Raw genomic sequence first — 14884 nt, forward strand, 5'->3', positions numbered from 1 at the left:
TTATCTTGATGAGACGTGGGTTAACGAAGGTTATATAGTCCAAAAAATGTGGCAAGACAAAAATATAACCAGTGCTCGCCAAGCTTTCATAGAAGACCTGTCTACGGGTATTAAATCATCGATAAATTATCATCGATTAGACAGTCGATCCTTTAATTATAATGTCAAGAGGTGATGACAGTTCGTCAGATGACGAAGAAGACTACAATCTATTATAATTTAAAATTGTTATACACTGTTCAAAAAGTGCCAGATCCAAAAGTGACATTTTCAACTGTTTTACTCTACATATTATGTTCAATAAATTTGTGAAAAAAATATATTATTCCATTTAAACAAAAGTAACTTTCTAAAATAAAATAGCATTTAAGTACATTAATTATAAGGTAAAAAACAAGTCCCAGTTGCACGCCTTTGGCGAACCGTTTTCAATGTTTATCAGTGGGTAACAATGGGCAAAACTCATAAATTGACCCAAAACCGGGTGGCACTACCTGCAATCAACGAAAAGAAAGAATTTTACATTGAAACTAATACCCAACTAAGGTATAATAAAATATGGTATAAAATATTGGTGGATCACCAGGTACCACTTTTGCATACCTAATGAGGTTTTATTGCTCTACACACTTCTGAAATAGAGTATAAACGCAATAATAAGATCACTATCTTTACTTAACTGAAAGTGATAAAAATAGTTTTAACCCTTGGAAAAAAAAATACTTTAATTAAAAAGTCTGAAAGTTTCTTAATTCTGCATCGATTGACCAATAATGACCCCAACTCACTGCAAGTAATTTAGTATGGGAAGAAATTACTTTTCTATTCTAACGACCTCACAATTGTTTTTTTAATTTTTTGGGACTTTAAATAGATATGGAGCTAAATAAAATTTTAAGCCTTAGCCTTCTTAGTCTTTGCCGAAACGTTTTTGCCTAAAATTTTCTTCGTGTTATGCTAACGTTTCGGTGTGTTTTAGGCCTGTTTTTTTTTTTAGCTTTAAGGCGACTGAAATAAGTTAAGACTATTTATTTTAACATTAACAGAGTTTCAAGGGCACATATTTTTAGAAAACATATAGTAACCCAAACATTAGTATGTAGGTATCTTAAAATTTTATGTATATGAGCTAATTAATATCTTTTTTGTTATTCCACACAATTAAAATATTCCAGGTAGTCAAAGTAATGTAGCCGGTTGTCAAGACTATTCCTCAACGATCTCAAAAAAATTCATATGATATTAAATTTTTGTAACAAATAGACAATGAGCTTAACTGCGTCTGGTATAAAAACAGTAGATAAAAGTGCTTTCGTAAAATCTACAGAGAAAAAGAAATTCCTTTTAGATAGTTAAGTTTATTTTTGATTTCGTCCATGAGAATTTTTTTTATGCCTTCGAAGTAAATTTTTTTTCTTTTTGAACAAATAGTAGAAATATTAATTTTTATTGACTTGGAACAGATGAAACCTTTTCCGAAGAGTTTAGTAACCAAAAAAAAAATTGGAGATATTTAATTGACAGAAAGCCTAGCGACCATAGTGAGCTAAAAATCACGTTTTCATGCAATTAAAAAAAAAATGAATCAACTACCTGGAAAAGATAGAAAAGTTTAACTACCTGGCAGTTTTTTAATTCTATGCCATATTAATGTTCATCTATTTGCACATTAATGTTACTTTTAAGCTTACTATTAGAGACTATCGTTTTCCCAAAATTGAAGCTATTGGTCAAGAAATTTCTGTTTCAGGCTATTGAAAGGACAAATAAAATTATTTTAGGTAGTTGATTTTTGTTTTGGCTTATTTCAAATCGCATTTCAACTTTTTTTTAAGCTCTTAAGGTTATTTTCATTTCTTTGAACCAGGAAAAAATTAAAATAGCTTTAACTGCTTTAACTTTTAACTAAGAAATAGACAATGAATTTAACTGTCTGAAAAAAAAACACTTTAACTGCCTGTAACTTTTTTCGAAATTCAAATCAATTTAGGACAGATTGGAATAGATTTGATTTTAAAGTCCTTCAGATAATAAATATCCTTCAGATAGTTAAATTGATGTTGGGATTATTCTTTAATTACTTGAAAATGCAGAAAAACTTTAAAAGCTTCAAAAACGGTATAAAGAATCTGAAAGAAATATAAATCTGCCCTGTCTGTGCTTCTTCAAATAAGCTTATCAGCCCGGAAAAATAGTTGATCTCTTATAAAACAAGCAACACATCACCCTTTAAACAAACAAGCAATAAAATAAAATTAATAATTTATTCGTTACGTGCAGGATTTAACTGCCTCGTGGTGATAAGCTCCTAAATATTAATTGCTTAAGTTACATGGATTAATGTTATACTGTTCTGGTTTACAGCTGGTGGCCGGACATTCTATGTATGTATTCAATGTGTCCGGTAACCGACCAGAAATTGTCGGGATGCCTCTATTAATTAGACTAAGTCGGACGATTTGTTTTATTTTAGTTTTGGTTAGGTCTGGTTGGATTACAGTTACTTGTTGCATTATACTGCTTAATACAAAATGAAAATATCATTTATGAATGTGTCAGTAATTTAAATTTTAGAATAGAGTCATTAAAATAGTGAATATTATGAGTGCTTTTATTCAACAAAATTAAATGATTATTCATCTCATAAAAAAGGATAAGTACGTTATTGATTATAATCAATCTTTTTGTGATGAATTTTTAATCAATTCTAAGCCTATCTAGAGTATTTAGGTTTTTGGTTCATGAACAAAAATGTTGATTAGTTAAATTTCTCCATAAGTGGATAATGATTTTTTTTATTAATTTGGAGATTTTAATATTTTCTTATTTAATTTTTTTATATTATAATGTCAATGATCTTATTGACTTTGAATCACTCTGATTAGAGAATCATCATTAATTCTAGGCCAGTGATGTAATTGATTTTTTGCAATGATAATTGCATTATAATAATAAGTGATTAAATCCAAAGTTGATAATAACATCATTGAATTGATTTCGCGTCAATTAATTTGTTATCAAATATCTTAACCAAATATTATATTTATTACTTTTAAGATTTGAGTATTATTTTATAATTTTCATTTGTAAAATAAATGATTCCGTAGGTTTTAAACCTTTGTGATAATTATTTATTCAATTCTAGGCCAATAATGATTTAAATAAATCAATCCTTTTATTGATTTTTGTATTAAAATTGATCTACATATATTGAACAGCATTTTACCAGAACTTGATAATTTTATTATAATCGTTATGAGAAGTATTTAATAATTTTCAGGCCTTTACATTTTTTATTTTATATTTTCATACTCGTAGTTCTTCATATTTAACTAATGATCAAATTCTGATGAAAAAAGGGCATATCTATATTAAAATGAATTCCTTCACAAGTGTTACTTTTTGTAACGCAAATCTAATAAATTCGAATTCAATAAAGGCCTTTTTAAAACAAAACTATTTATAGAATCCAGCTAATCATTTCTAAGCCGATGATTAACTGAATCAATTATTTTATTAATTTAGAGTTTTTTTTGACCAGTAAGTTGCGTTTTATTATAATATAGATGATTTTATCGCCATTAAATGACAGTGGGCAATTCTAAGCCGATAATGATCTAAATTAATTATTTTATTAATTTGGAGTTTTCTATTCGAATATATTTATTTTATTGGCTCTGAATTACTATAAAGGTAATTTAATAAATACCAGAATAGTTAAATGTTTATTTTTTAATTAAAGAAGTCTATTGGAGTCCTAAGAGGAAGTTTACAAAATAATTTTAGTTTGTAGAGCAATAGTTTTTTCTTAATAAAGTATCTTCCTTATTATTAGTTCAAAGTTATTTAATTTCTAATCTGATTTTTTAATGCCTATTTAATACATTCTAGGCCAATAAAAACTTACCCGAGATATATTAATTGTATATAGTATTTATAAATCAAGATGTTTAATGAACAGTTTCTCATTCACAGGCCAGTGATAAGCCGAATGAAATATTTTGTTAATATTTAGATCACATTATTTTTGTGACCAATATGTTGTTGTTTTGTATTGACATTGACTCTGAATCACGGCGATGATTATTCAAACAGATCTTGGCCAATAATGCCTTAACTAATATCAATTTTTTATTGATTTGTTAGTTTGAAAAAACTATTTAATAAGATTATCAATACAAAGTCTATAACAACTTATCAGAATTGATTACAGGTTCACTAAATAATTACCTTTGTGGTAATGCTGGTGAGAATTATTTAGTCAATCATTATTTCTATGACTCTTTAGGTTCGGAACCTAATATATTTTTAAGTGAAAAAAGGCGTATTCAAATGATTTAATGTATTGAAGTAAATATTTTATTGATTCCAGATTCGGTCACCGACCATGGCGGAGACCGGAGGTGCATCACGCGAGTATCACCGTTCTACGTGTTACAAGTGTAAACAAGGTTTTGATGATATTAAGGGAATTATCGAGTGTACGGAGTGTTACGAGTTTTTCCATGGAAAGTGTGAAAATGTTGATTTAAGAGGATTCCACTTAAAGACCCGAGAGATCGAGGAAAAGAAGCCGAGTTGAGGATCTATGCATCGACCAAAACTTGATAGATCATATGAATTGTACCTTAGACCTATTAGTCAGTAAAACAAATGCACTTAATGAAAAAGTTGATATACTATTGTCTGAAAACATCAGCCTTAAAAAAGAAATTGCATATTTAAAAAGTATGCAATTAAAAAATATTATTGTTGAAAACCCGTTGTCTGAGAAAGCATCATATGCATCGGTCATCCAAAGTAAGGTCTTAGTTGTTAATCAGAAGGGCACAAAGGATATTAAAAAAATAAAGGAAGATTTAAAACAAAAGTAACACCAACAGACATTGGAATCGGAGTAACACTGGGAAGAGCGACAAAGAAAGGTGGATTAATCTTAAACTTTGGCACGGAAAAAGAAATAATAGTCAAAATCGCTCTTATCGTGTGGGTGTATCGGATTATCAACGACAAACTTTTGTAGTTACGTTTCATTTCAATTTGCGCAACAACGTTTTTTAACTACAATGCGTCAGATAAACGAAACAGATATATGCAGCGTTAATGTATCAAAAGAAGATAAAATGATAAATGTCTGTGGTTCTAAAACAAATACTTTCATAACAAACACGCCTGTCTCGTTTCGATTGACGGATAACATTATTTGTCACAAGATAATTCAAATTATGGAAAATAAAAAGCCTTTTTGTGGATTTCTAAATCCTCAAGCCAAAAAAATGGCACTTAATGTTATTAATTACTTCGAGAACGAAAAAGAAAATAAAGGGTTGCCTAAGAATGTACAAGAAAAAGTAGCTAAAGCGCTTGGAATTAGTTTAAGAATGGTGCAAAAGGTTGTATATGAAAACAAGAACAATCTTATTCCCAAGAAGGAAAAAAAGTGTAAAAGGAAGAAGCCGAAGACTGAAGATTTAAGTAAAATTGCAAAAATGGAAGTAAGGGATAGAATTTCTGAACTATATAGGCTAAAAACAAATATAACGCTGCCATTTCTAAGGGTTGTTTTAAAGCAATGCGGCACTTTGGAAATTGGACTTTCTGCTTTATCAAAATTAATTAAAAGCATAGGTTTTCGCTATAAAAAGACTGCAATTGAAGATATTTGTGTGAACTACCAAATATTGTGAGCCAACGAATAGGATTTTTAAGATAATATACACAAAATGAAGAATCAAAGTTAAGGAAAGTGGTATTCTTAGATGAAACTTGGATATTTTCAAACGGGAGTGGAATAAAATCTTGGCAAGATAAATCTGTGTAAAGCCTGAAAAGAAAAAAAAGGATGTGGTCAGGAAAAACGATTTATTATTTTACATGCCGGGTCTTCAACGGGATTCGTTCCAGGTGCAAGTTTATTTTTTTCTTCTAAGTCTAAAAGTATGGATTATCATGACCATATGAATTGCGAAATATTTGAAAAATGGTTAAAGGAACAGTTAATACCAAACTTGCAAGAACCTTCCTTAATAGTATTAGACAATGCGTCGTATCATTCAAGAATTTTGAAAAATGGAAGTTGGAGAAAAAGCGAAACTTATGAATGGTTAATAAAAGAAAATCAGAATCCCTTGCCATATATGCTAAAATCCGAACTTCTTTCAATTGCAAAATCGCTAAAAAAAAAGACCAAAAATATATGCTGTTGATGAAATAGTACGTGAATATGACCATGAAGTTTTAAGATTGCCACCATACCATTGTCAGTTTAATGCCATTGAGCTTATATGGGCAGGGTCAAAATCTTATTATGAGAAGCATGTGGGTGCTGGGCTTAGATCTGACCAGGTTGAAGCTGTTTGGAATGATGCATTGAATCACATCACAAAGGAGTATTGGCGGAAATCAGTGGATCACACAGAAAACATTATTAGAACCTGGTGGAAGAGAGAAAAAGTACTCGATATCCAAGTTGAACCATTGATCATTGCTCCATTTGAAGAAGATTCGGAAAATGACGAAGAGTTTTCCGACTCTGTTAGTGATAATGATAGTTATAATTAGTTTCTTTTTTTAGTCAAATTTGTTACTTCATTTTTACACACTCACTTAAATCTTCAGTCTTCGGCTTCTTCCTTTTACACTTTGTTTCCTACTATATATTATTTCCTGCTAATAAGATTATTCTTGTTTTCATATACAGCCTTTTGCACCATTCTTAACCTAATTCCAAGCGCTTTAGCTACTTCTTCTTGTACATTCTAAGCAATCCCTTATTTTCTTTTATGTTAAAAAAATAATTAGTTTTCTTTTTGCATTTCGTTTATTATTTAGGTATGATTAAAAAGTACAAATTTTTTTTTTTAAACAAAGCTAAGTAAATAAATTTGTAAATACGCTGGGAGATAGATATGCCCGGCGCATTCTCCATTTTTTTAATAGTTAGTTTCAATCTTTTTTTGCCTTGTAATGTGTAAATAAATAAATATTCATAAGAAAACGACATTTTAAAGAACTGTCGTAGCTCCCCTCGTATTTATCTTTTTAAAAAAAGCTAACTAAATAAATTGGTGAATGCCCTGGGAGATATAAATGCCCGCCGCATTCACCAGTTTTTTTTTAAGTTATTTTTAATCTTTCTTTTTTTGCCCTGTAATGTGTAAAAAAAACTGTCTTAAGAAAACGACATTTTAAAGAACTGTCGTAGCTCGCCTCGTATTTATCTTTTTAAACAAAGTTAAATAAATAAATTGGTGAATGCGCTGGGAGATAGAAATGCCCACCGCATTCACCAGTTTTTTTTTAGTTATTTTTTATCTTTTTTTGACTTTTAACTGATATATAAGAAAAGATAATACAACTTTTTTAATTTTCTGTGCATCAACGTATAGATTGGGTCGAACGACAAATAATAAATCATAAAATTAAAATGTCATTTTAAAAGTGACATTGTAACATGAAATTGCCTTTAAACAAAGAAAGTAGTTTTCTGGTCTCTGACTGCACTGCATCACACACAATACAAATTAATTGTTTGTCAGTATACCAAAATGTATAGTTTCCCAATAATTATTACAAAGAAACACAATCACACATAAACAAAGAAGAAGACAAGATCAAATAATCGTTAAAAATTAGACGCTGTGCCCTGAAATCGACAAATTAGTATGTTATGCACTTACATAGGGTCATGCTAAATCGTATACTAATTTCTCAAAAATTTAGGTAACAACCATTTTTAAATGAAATATGTACAATTTTAATGAAAGGCTAGGGAGGCATTTTTGCTCTCATAAAAAAATATAAAATGCTTAGATTTAGATATTATTGCGTAAAGAAAAATTGTTATTGAAAATTCCGTCCATTTCGGACAATTTTTCAAAAAAGAAAAGTAAATATTATGTCTGGCAACTTAGCAGAACATCGGGGATTCTAGGCATATACCGATGAGGCGTATACCCAACGGGCTTTATACTTATGGGCTTTTTCACGTCATGAAAGGAAATAACCAACGGATGTTTTACATGTCGAATCTCGGATACGTAGTATTCCGCAGACATTTTTACGGCGTTAAAGGCATCACGTCAGTTAATAATTATGATCTAAGGTGTATATGCGGCTTTAATATGTCACATGACGGCGTTCAATGTATTGTCAAACTCTCAAGGAAATAACATTTTGGCAGCCACTGATTTTTCAATTTGATTTATATTACGTGGTGACCTTTGAACCCGCACGATAAGAGCGAAGGCGACTATACCAACATCCAATCGGAAATTCAAAGTAAACTTGGTGAAAGCTATAGTGTTGATAGACCCAAATTGTTACAAAGACGTATTAAAGTGGTAGATGTAAATGAAAATGAAAATGTAAATAGTGACAGAGATATAATAACAAAGGTAATTAAGCAAAATGATTTAAATAATAGTTCAAAAAATTTCAATATGAGGGTAATACGGCGAACAAATATTGTTAGAAATAGATTCAATTAAATATTTGAGGTGGATGAAAATACATACAGTTTGATTATAGAAAGCGAAAGAATGAATATAGGATGGAATCGTTGTCCTGTGTTCGATAAATATGGAATAATTATGTGTTACAAGTGTTGTCAATATGGTTATGTTAGTAAAGACTGCACACAAGGCAAAGTATGTCCCAAACGTAGTGAAAATCATGATAGTAAAAATGGAATAGTACTCTTATAAAATGTTCAAATTGTATGTTGTCGATTAAAAAATATGACTTGTCTCTTGATATTAATCATGTAGTTTGGGATAGAACTAATTGTAAACCTCTTAAAAGAATCGAAAATATTTAAAAGGGTAAATTTATTAAATAGCAATTTGATTCTGAAATCTTAGGTTCAAGTGTTATATATTTTAATTGACAGACATACTTAAATAATAAAGATAATATTAATGTATTTGTAAGTGATTGGCAGCCTCAGCTTTTGCTTTTATCCAAAACTCATGTTTGTGCTGATATTGATTTGTGTGAGTTGAATATCGATGGTTACTATGTTGAACAATGCTTAACAGATAACAAAAGAACTGGAGGGGTCATGGCATTAATAAGAAGTGATCTCAAATATAAATTAAAATATATACAGTGTGTTCAAAATTATATATGGTGTCTATCACTGCAGTTTTCAATATCAAGAGTTAAATATCTTTGTACTGTTTTATATCATCCACCTCAAACTAAAAATTGAAAGTTCGTGGACTTTTTAAATGATTATCTTGGTCAGGTTAGTGCGTTTGAGGTGTCAACATTATTGTAGGAAACTTTAATTTTGATTTACTTAAACCTTTGTTTTATGGTGAAAAAATTCTATCTTCTATATACTCAAATGGTTTTTCTCAAATTGTTGACTCCCCTACTCGTATTACAGATAGAAGTCAGACAACAGACGAAAAACAATGAAAAACACAAAGTCACGGTCTCACAACATTTACTTAAAGCTACACGTGTTTCGCTCTATTCAGAGCATCATCAGGCCTAAAACAATAATAATTAGTATTGAAAAAAAAAAATTTTTTTTTTAATGTCCTCTCTTTTTTTTTTCTTTTTTTTTTTCCTTCAATACTAATTATTATTGTTTTAGGCCTGATGATGCTCTGAATAGAGCGAAACACGTGTAGCTTTAAGTAAATGTTGTGAGACCGTGACTTTGTGTTTTTCATTGTTTTTCGTCTGTTGTATACGTCGGTCTCTTTGTGAAAAATGGATGAGATTTTCTTATTAGAAGTCAGACATTAATTGATTATATTGTTACCAATAATGCGAATTTGTCATTTAAGGTTCATTTAACACCCAAGATAAGTGATCATTGTCTTCTGGCTGTACATCCTGCTTTGAAAATAAATTAATGAAAACCGCGATGTGATTATTAATCGTATGAAGAGCTACAATGTAAACCAACTCCATGATTATCTTTATGATACTGAATGGACAAATAATAGTGCGGTTGTGAATATTTTGGCAATTTTTGTTGATAGTATCACAAATATATTAAATTCTTTGTGCCCAATTAAAACCATTTTTCTAAAACAGAAATATTTGCAAAAAGATTGGATTACGTTTGATATTCGTGAGAGAATAAATGTAAGAGATAATTTATATGTTAGGGCTGTTGTAGAAAAAGATGATAGAATATGGAGGGAATACAAAAGAGTACGAAACTTAATTGTTAATCAAATCAAAAATTAAAAAGATAAATATTTTAGAGGAGTTATTGATGAAAATAAAAAAATCCGCGTGAAATGTGGAAAAATCTAAAAAAGTTACTTCCTGGAAAAAATATTTTATTACCAAAAATTAAATCTGATGACCAAATGATGTCAAATGAATTACCAATTGCAACAAAGTTGAATAAATATTTTATAAGTGATAGTATTGATATTATTAATAGTATTCCAAACTATTCTATCTCTGATGATACCTTTGACAATCCCGCTAATATTCAATATCCGGAGTTCTAAAATTTTAAAGAAATATCCCTAGCTGAATTAAAGATAATTCTGAAAAACATGAAGAATATCGGAGGCGGAGAAAATGGAATTTCAAAAAAGGTTTTGTGTGACGTATGTAGTGTGGCTGGAAATCGACTTTTAAATATAGTAAATGCATCTCTCAAGCGGAGTGTTTCCAGAGGCTTGGAAAGTGTCAACAATAATCCCTGTACCAAAAGTACAAAATACTATTTCTCACAATCAATTTAGACCGATAAATACCGTGGAGGTTTAAGAGAAAGTGTTAGAAATTGCTGTGAAAGAACAACTACAAAAATACTGTCATTCTAACGATATTTTTATGATAAATCAATCAGGTTTTCGTGAGCGTCACTCATGTGAATCTGCTGTAATTAATATATGCGATGCCTTCTTGAAAGAACTAGATAAGGGCAACTTTGTTCTGGCTGTGTTTCTCGATTTTAAGAGAGCATTCGAGACTGTAAATGGAGCTAATCTGTTAAAAAATTGGAAAAGATGCGTATTAAACATAAAGTTTCAATGTGGTTTAAATCTTACCTACAAAACAGGTCGCAAAAAGTCAAGTTTAAAAACAGTGTGTCAGAATTAGTAATAAACGAATATGGAGTACCTCAGGAACTGTTTTAGGTCCCCTGTTATTTCTGTTATATATTAATGATATCGTTAATGTTAAGTAAAATCTGTATTGTTGTGATGAATTCATAATGAGTTACTTATTATATTGGGTATTACGTCACTTATAGCAAAAATCAATTTAGAAATTTTTATCTCACACTCTCAAAAATTGAAAAAAAGAAGAAAATAGACTTATTCACGTATTTAAAAGAAATATGAGCTTAAGCAAAAGGAACCAATTTCAAAATTACGTAAGCTAAAGGAAAGTGCATTTATAATGTTAAATGAAGATAAATGCTTAGCTACTTGTTCGGTTGATTTTCATAATACATGGATTCCTTTGCTAAAGAGAGAGGTAGACCAGGGTATTCTCAAAATTAATTAATGATTTAAAATATTTAATATTCATGCTTAGAACATTGAAAGGCTAGAATTAGTAAACAACAACTTTGTTTGAGTCCAACATGTGCACAGGGGCAAGAGGGGTGTGTTGTTTACAAACATATTTGCCGATTCTCTGTTGTCAAGTCGACGCGAATTTCCAACGGAGGAAATTTTTTGCTATATTTTAATAACCATTATAACGTTAATTTAACTTACTTGTGTTGTATTTTATAGGAAATTTTAAATTAAAAAATATAAATACTACAATTAACCTATTTTAAGAATAAATATAATATCCTTAAGCAAAAAAATAACAAAATTATTAACAGTCTTATCCCTAAAACCGTTTCTAAAAAATTTGAAGCGACAACACCGGAACTTAAGCGCCTGAGCCATACGCATAGTGTCATCTGTCAAACGGCTTTTTGTTTATGTTCGTGATTCGTGTATTTTCTTTAATTTTTTGGTTTCAAAAGGAAAAAGGCCACATTTTAGTGTTTTTTTAAATTGCTAGGATGGCAAAAACTTGTGTCGTTTGTGCCGCATCATGATAAAAAGGTGATTCAAGCCGATCTTTTCACAAGTAAGTACCGATACTTTCATAACATCACATCATGGGGTAACCATCATCATAAACGTAGAATAGGGGATCTTATAGATATAAACCTAATAAAAACATGAATGTGAAAGTGTGAGTAAAATACCAAAATATTTATATTTTTAAATCTAAATATATTTTTGAAAATATTCATCTATCAATAGGCTATAAAAAATATAAAACTAGAATTTTGTCCCTGGTTTTATTGCAGGATTTTATGTTTTTTTTTGTTGTTTTGGCAGAAAGATGGCATAATACCCATATACCTATCTATATATAGTTATGTTTTTTAATATAGACATTAGGTAGATAGATGAAATTACTAATTTTTTATTGCCTTTAAAGAATTTTGAAATTTATTTAGATATTGATATCTATGTATAGTTAATTTTGTCTTTCCCTAAAATTTGGTCGATAATTTTTTTTTGTTTTACCATATTGCAACTTATAATAATAATATATATATAGTAATTGGCACCACATATTAATTTATTACTGTAATTTTTTTTGCTTTTTGATTAAATATCAAATACTTATTATAATTTGGGCATATATTAATAATATTAATATATGCCCAAAGGGAACAATGGATTTCATTAATCGAAATCAACACAATTAAAAAGAATATATTTGTTTAGATCACATCCTTAGAAGTGATTTATTATATAAGGAAGATAATATTATCAGTAGCCAGACTTTATTAAAAAAATCAGCTCTACCTTAAAGGTAATTTTTTTTTTAATATATTTTTCTAGTATAAAGAAATCGTCACAAAAAGTATTAGTGTTACTCATATAAGCTTTATTTATACCTAATACTTATTAAATTGGGTATGTGTGTAAAACTATTTTTTTACTAGGATTTCTGATGCACTGGTTAAAAACACAGCAGCCGATAATTCAGTTAATTTACCAAGTGATTTACCCTTCAAAGCTGCAAGGGTAGTTTTCCTGAAGAGTGCAAAAACTTCTTTAGCTTCCAAAATGGTATATAGTACAAACAGTGAAGCTAATATAGACAAGTATGGATAATTAAAATAAATTAATATTCTTGATACACCAAATTTTGTATAATTACAGATCTGATCATTCATCATCAACAATAACTGCATCTGAGATTAATAGTTACTGTGGGGTCTAGGTCAACAATTACTATTTCCCATCCAATCCGTTTTTGTTTAACTGCTACACATTCCCTGACTCTGCCAAGGAAAAGGTAAAAATACACTCAAAATAGACATCATTATAGCAAATTTAAAAATTATTGTTCAATTCTTTCTCTAAGTACAAATAAGACTTTTATGCCATGTATCATCTAATTCTATATATCTTATTTAAAAGTGATATAGTATTTTATTGTGTTATATTTGTAATTAAATGCAATTAATCAAATGTATGATATTTCAAAGATTCTTTATAATAACATAAATTTTATTGATCAATTGGATTATCATAATACATTTTTTTAATTTTTTTCTTTTTAATATTGGTAATACTATATTTTTATGTATATTACTCTAGGGTAAAATGAAAATGATGTCCTGAGGACTTTTTAAAAGCTAAATCACTTATCACCAAATTATGGAAAAAAAAGAACAAAAAATTAAAATTCGAAGATTGCAACAAATTTGAGCCAAAGAAATTGAATTAGATGTCTCAAGTTATTATTAATATACTTAAGAAATATTACATATATGACATATTTTATTTGACTTGTAAAAGTACTTGTTTGTTATTACTACAAATAAACTATCTAATCTAATCTATTGTACATTGTCTTTATTCTTAGGTAAGCTTTGTTTTTTAGTATAAATTAATCTGATATAATAATTGGTAGTAGGTATTATATAGGTCACTGTTAAATGTCTCAAAACCATTGTACAGGCTAAATACTCATAATAAAAATCTTATAACCTATAAAAAACCTGCAACTCCTTCACAATTTGAACCTCCTTGTAGTTTTAACTCTTTCCGCTGAAGCAATACTGTCCCTTTGAAAAAGTCAGCACCATAGAAGTATATATTATGTGATTTAAAGTAAGTGATGTAAAACTGAGTTTTGTATAATATAATAATTATAATAAAATTTTGCAAAATGTTAAAAATTTGTGTCTTAAAACATGATTTATTAAGAAATCTATAATATTATATTAATAAAATATTTTATTTCCATAAAAATGCTTTGACAAAAATGCTGCCTTTTATTAGGACCTTCCTCTAACGAAGTCCGTTAAAAAAACACATAAATAGCTCATAAATGGTAATATTACTTATATTTAAACTCTATAATAATTAATAAAAATTTATCAGGTAAATATTTGCTGACGACGTCACTGGTAGAGAGTGGTTGTATCGGTGGCGTCAACAATGCGTTCGAGCGGCGTTGCGATGCCATTAACGTTTTCTCGTTGCTTCGTACTTTATTTTCATTTATTTAACGTATATTCACTTCGATATAGAGTATCTTATCAAATTTATTTTTAAAAAATGCTTGATATTTTATTACAGGGGAGCAGTAGTATTGTTTTAAGTTTTCGGAAAAAACTGAAAACTTTTATGATATTATAAAGTGATTTTTGCCATTTCTCTATAAGCATTTGGCATCATTGTATCAGAGATGTTGCAAGCAAACAAACCTGCCCATAGTTCCACGGCATGTTACTTCTAGCCTTTCAATGTTCTAAGTATTCATGTATTTTCTATGATTAATTTACATTAAGATCACACCCCTTTAATTTTAAAGAAGTCCTGACCTTTGAAATTTTTGCATTTTAATTTCAAAATAGTTTGTCAAT

At 29.1% G+C, this 14884-nt stretch overlaps 1 long non-coding RNA gene across 1 annotated transcript; it reads left to right on the top strand.

Annotated features, from left to right (window-relative positions):
* The first annotated feature begins 11940 nt into the window (after positions 1 to 11940).
* On the top strand, positions 11941 to 13390 carry LOC126738728 (uncharacterized). The gene is made up of 3 exons (XR_007661427.1): positions 11941 to 12075; positions 12950 to 13111; positions 13170 to 13390. It is a non-coding gene; the product is annotated as an uncharacterized LOC126738728 (long non-coding RNA).
* Positions 13391 to 14884: the final 1494 nt, after the last annotated feature.

Source organism: Anthonomus grandis, chromosome 1 (genome assembly GCF_022605725.1).
Source record: "Anthonomus grandis grandis chromosome 1, icAntGran1.3, whole genome shotgun sequence".
Classification (NCBI taxonomy): domain Eukaryota; kingdom Metazoa; phylum Arthropoda; class Insecta; order Coleoptera; family Curculionidae; genus Anthonomus; species Anthonomus grandis.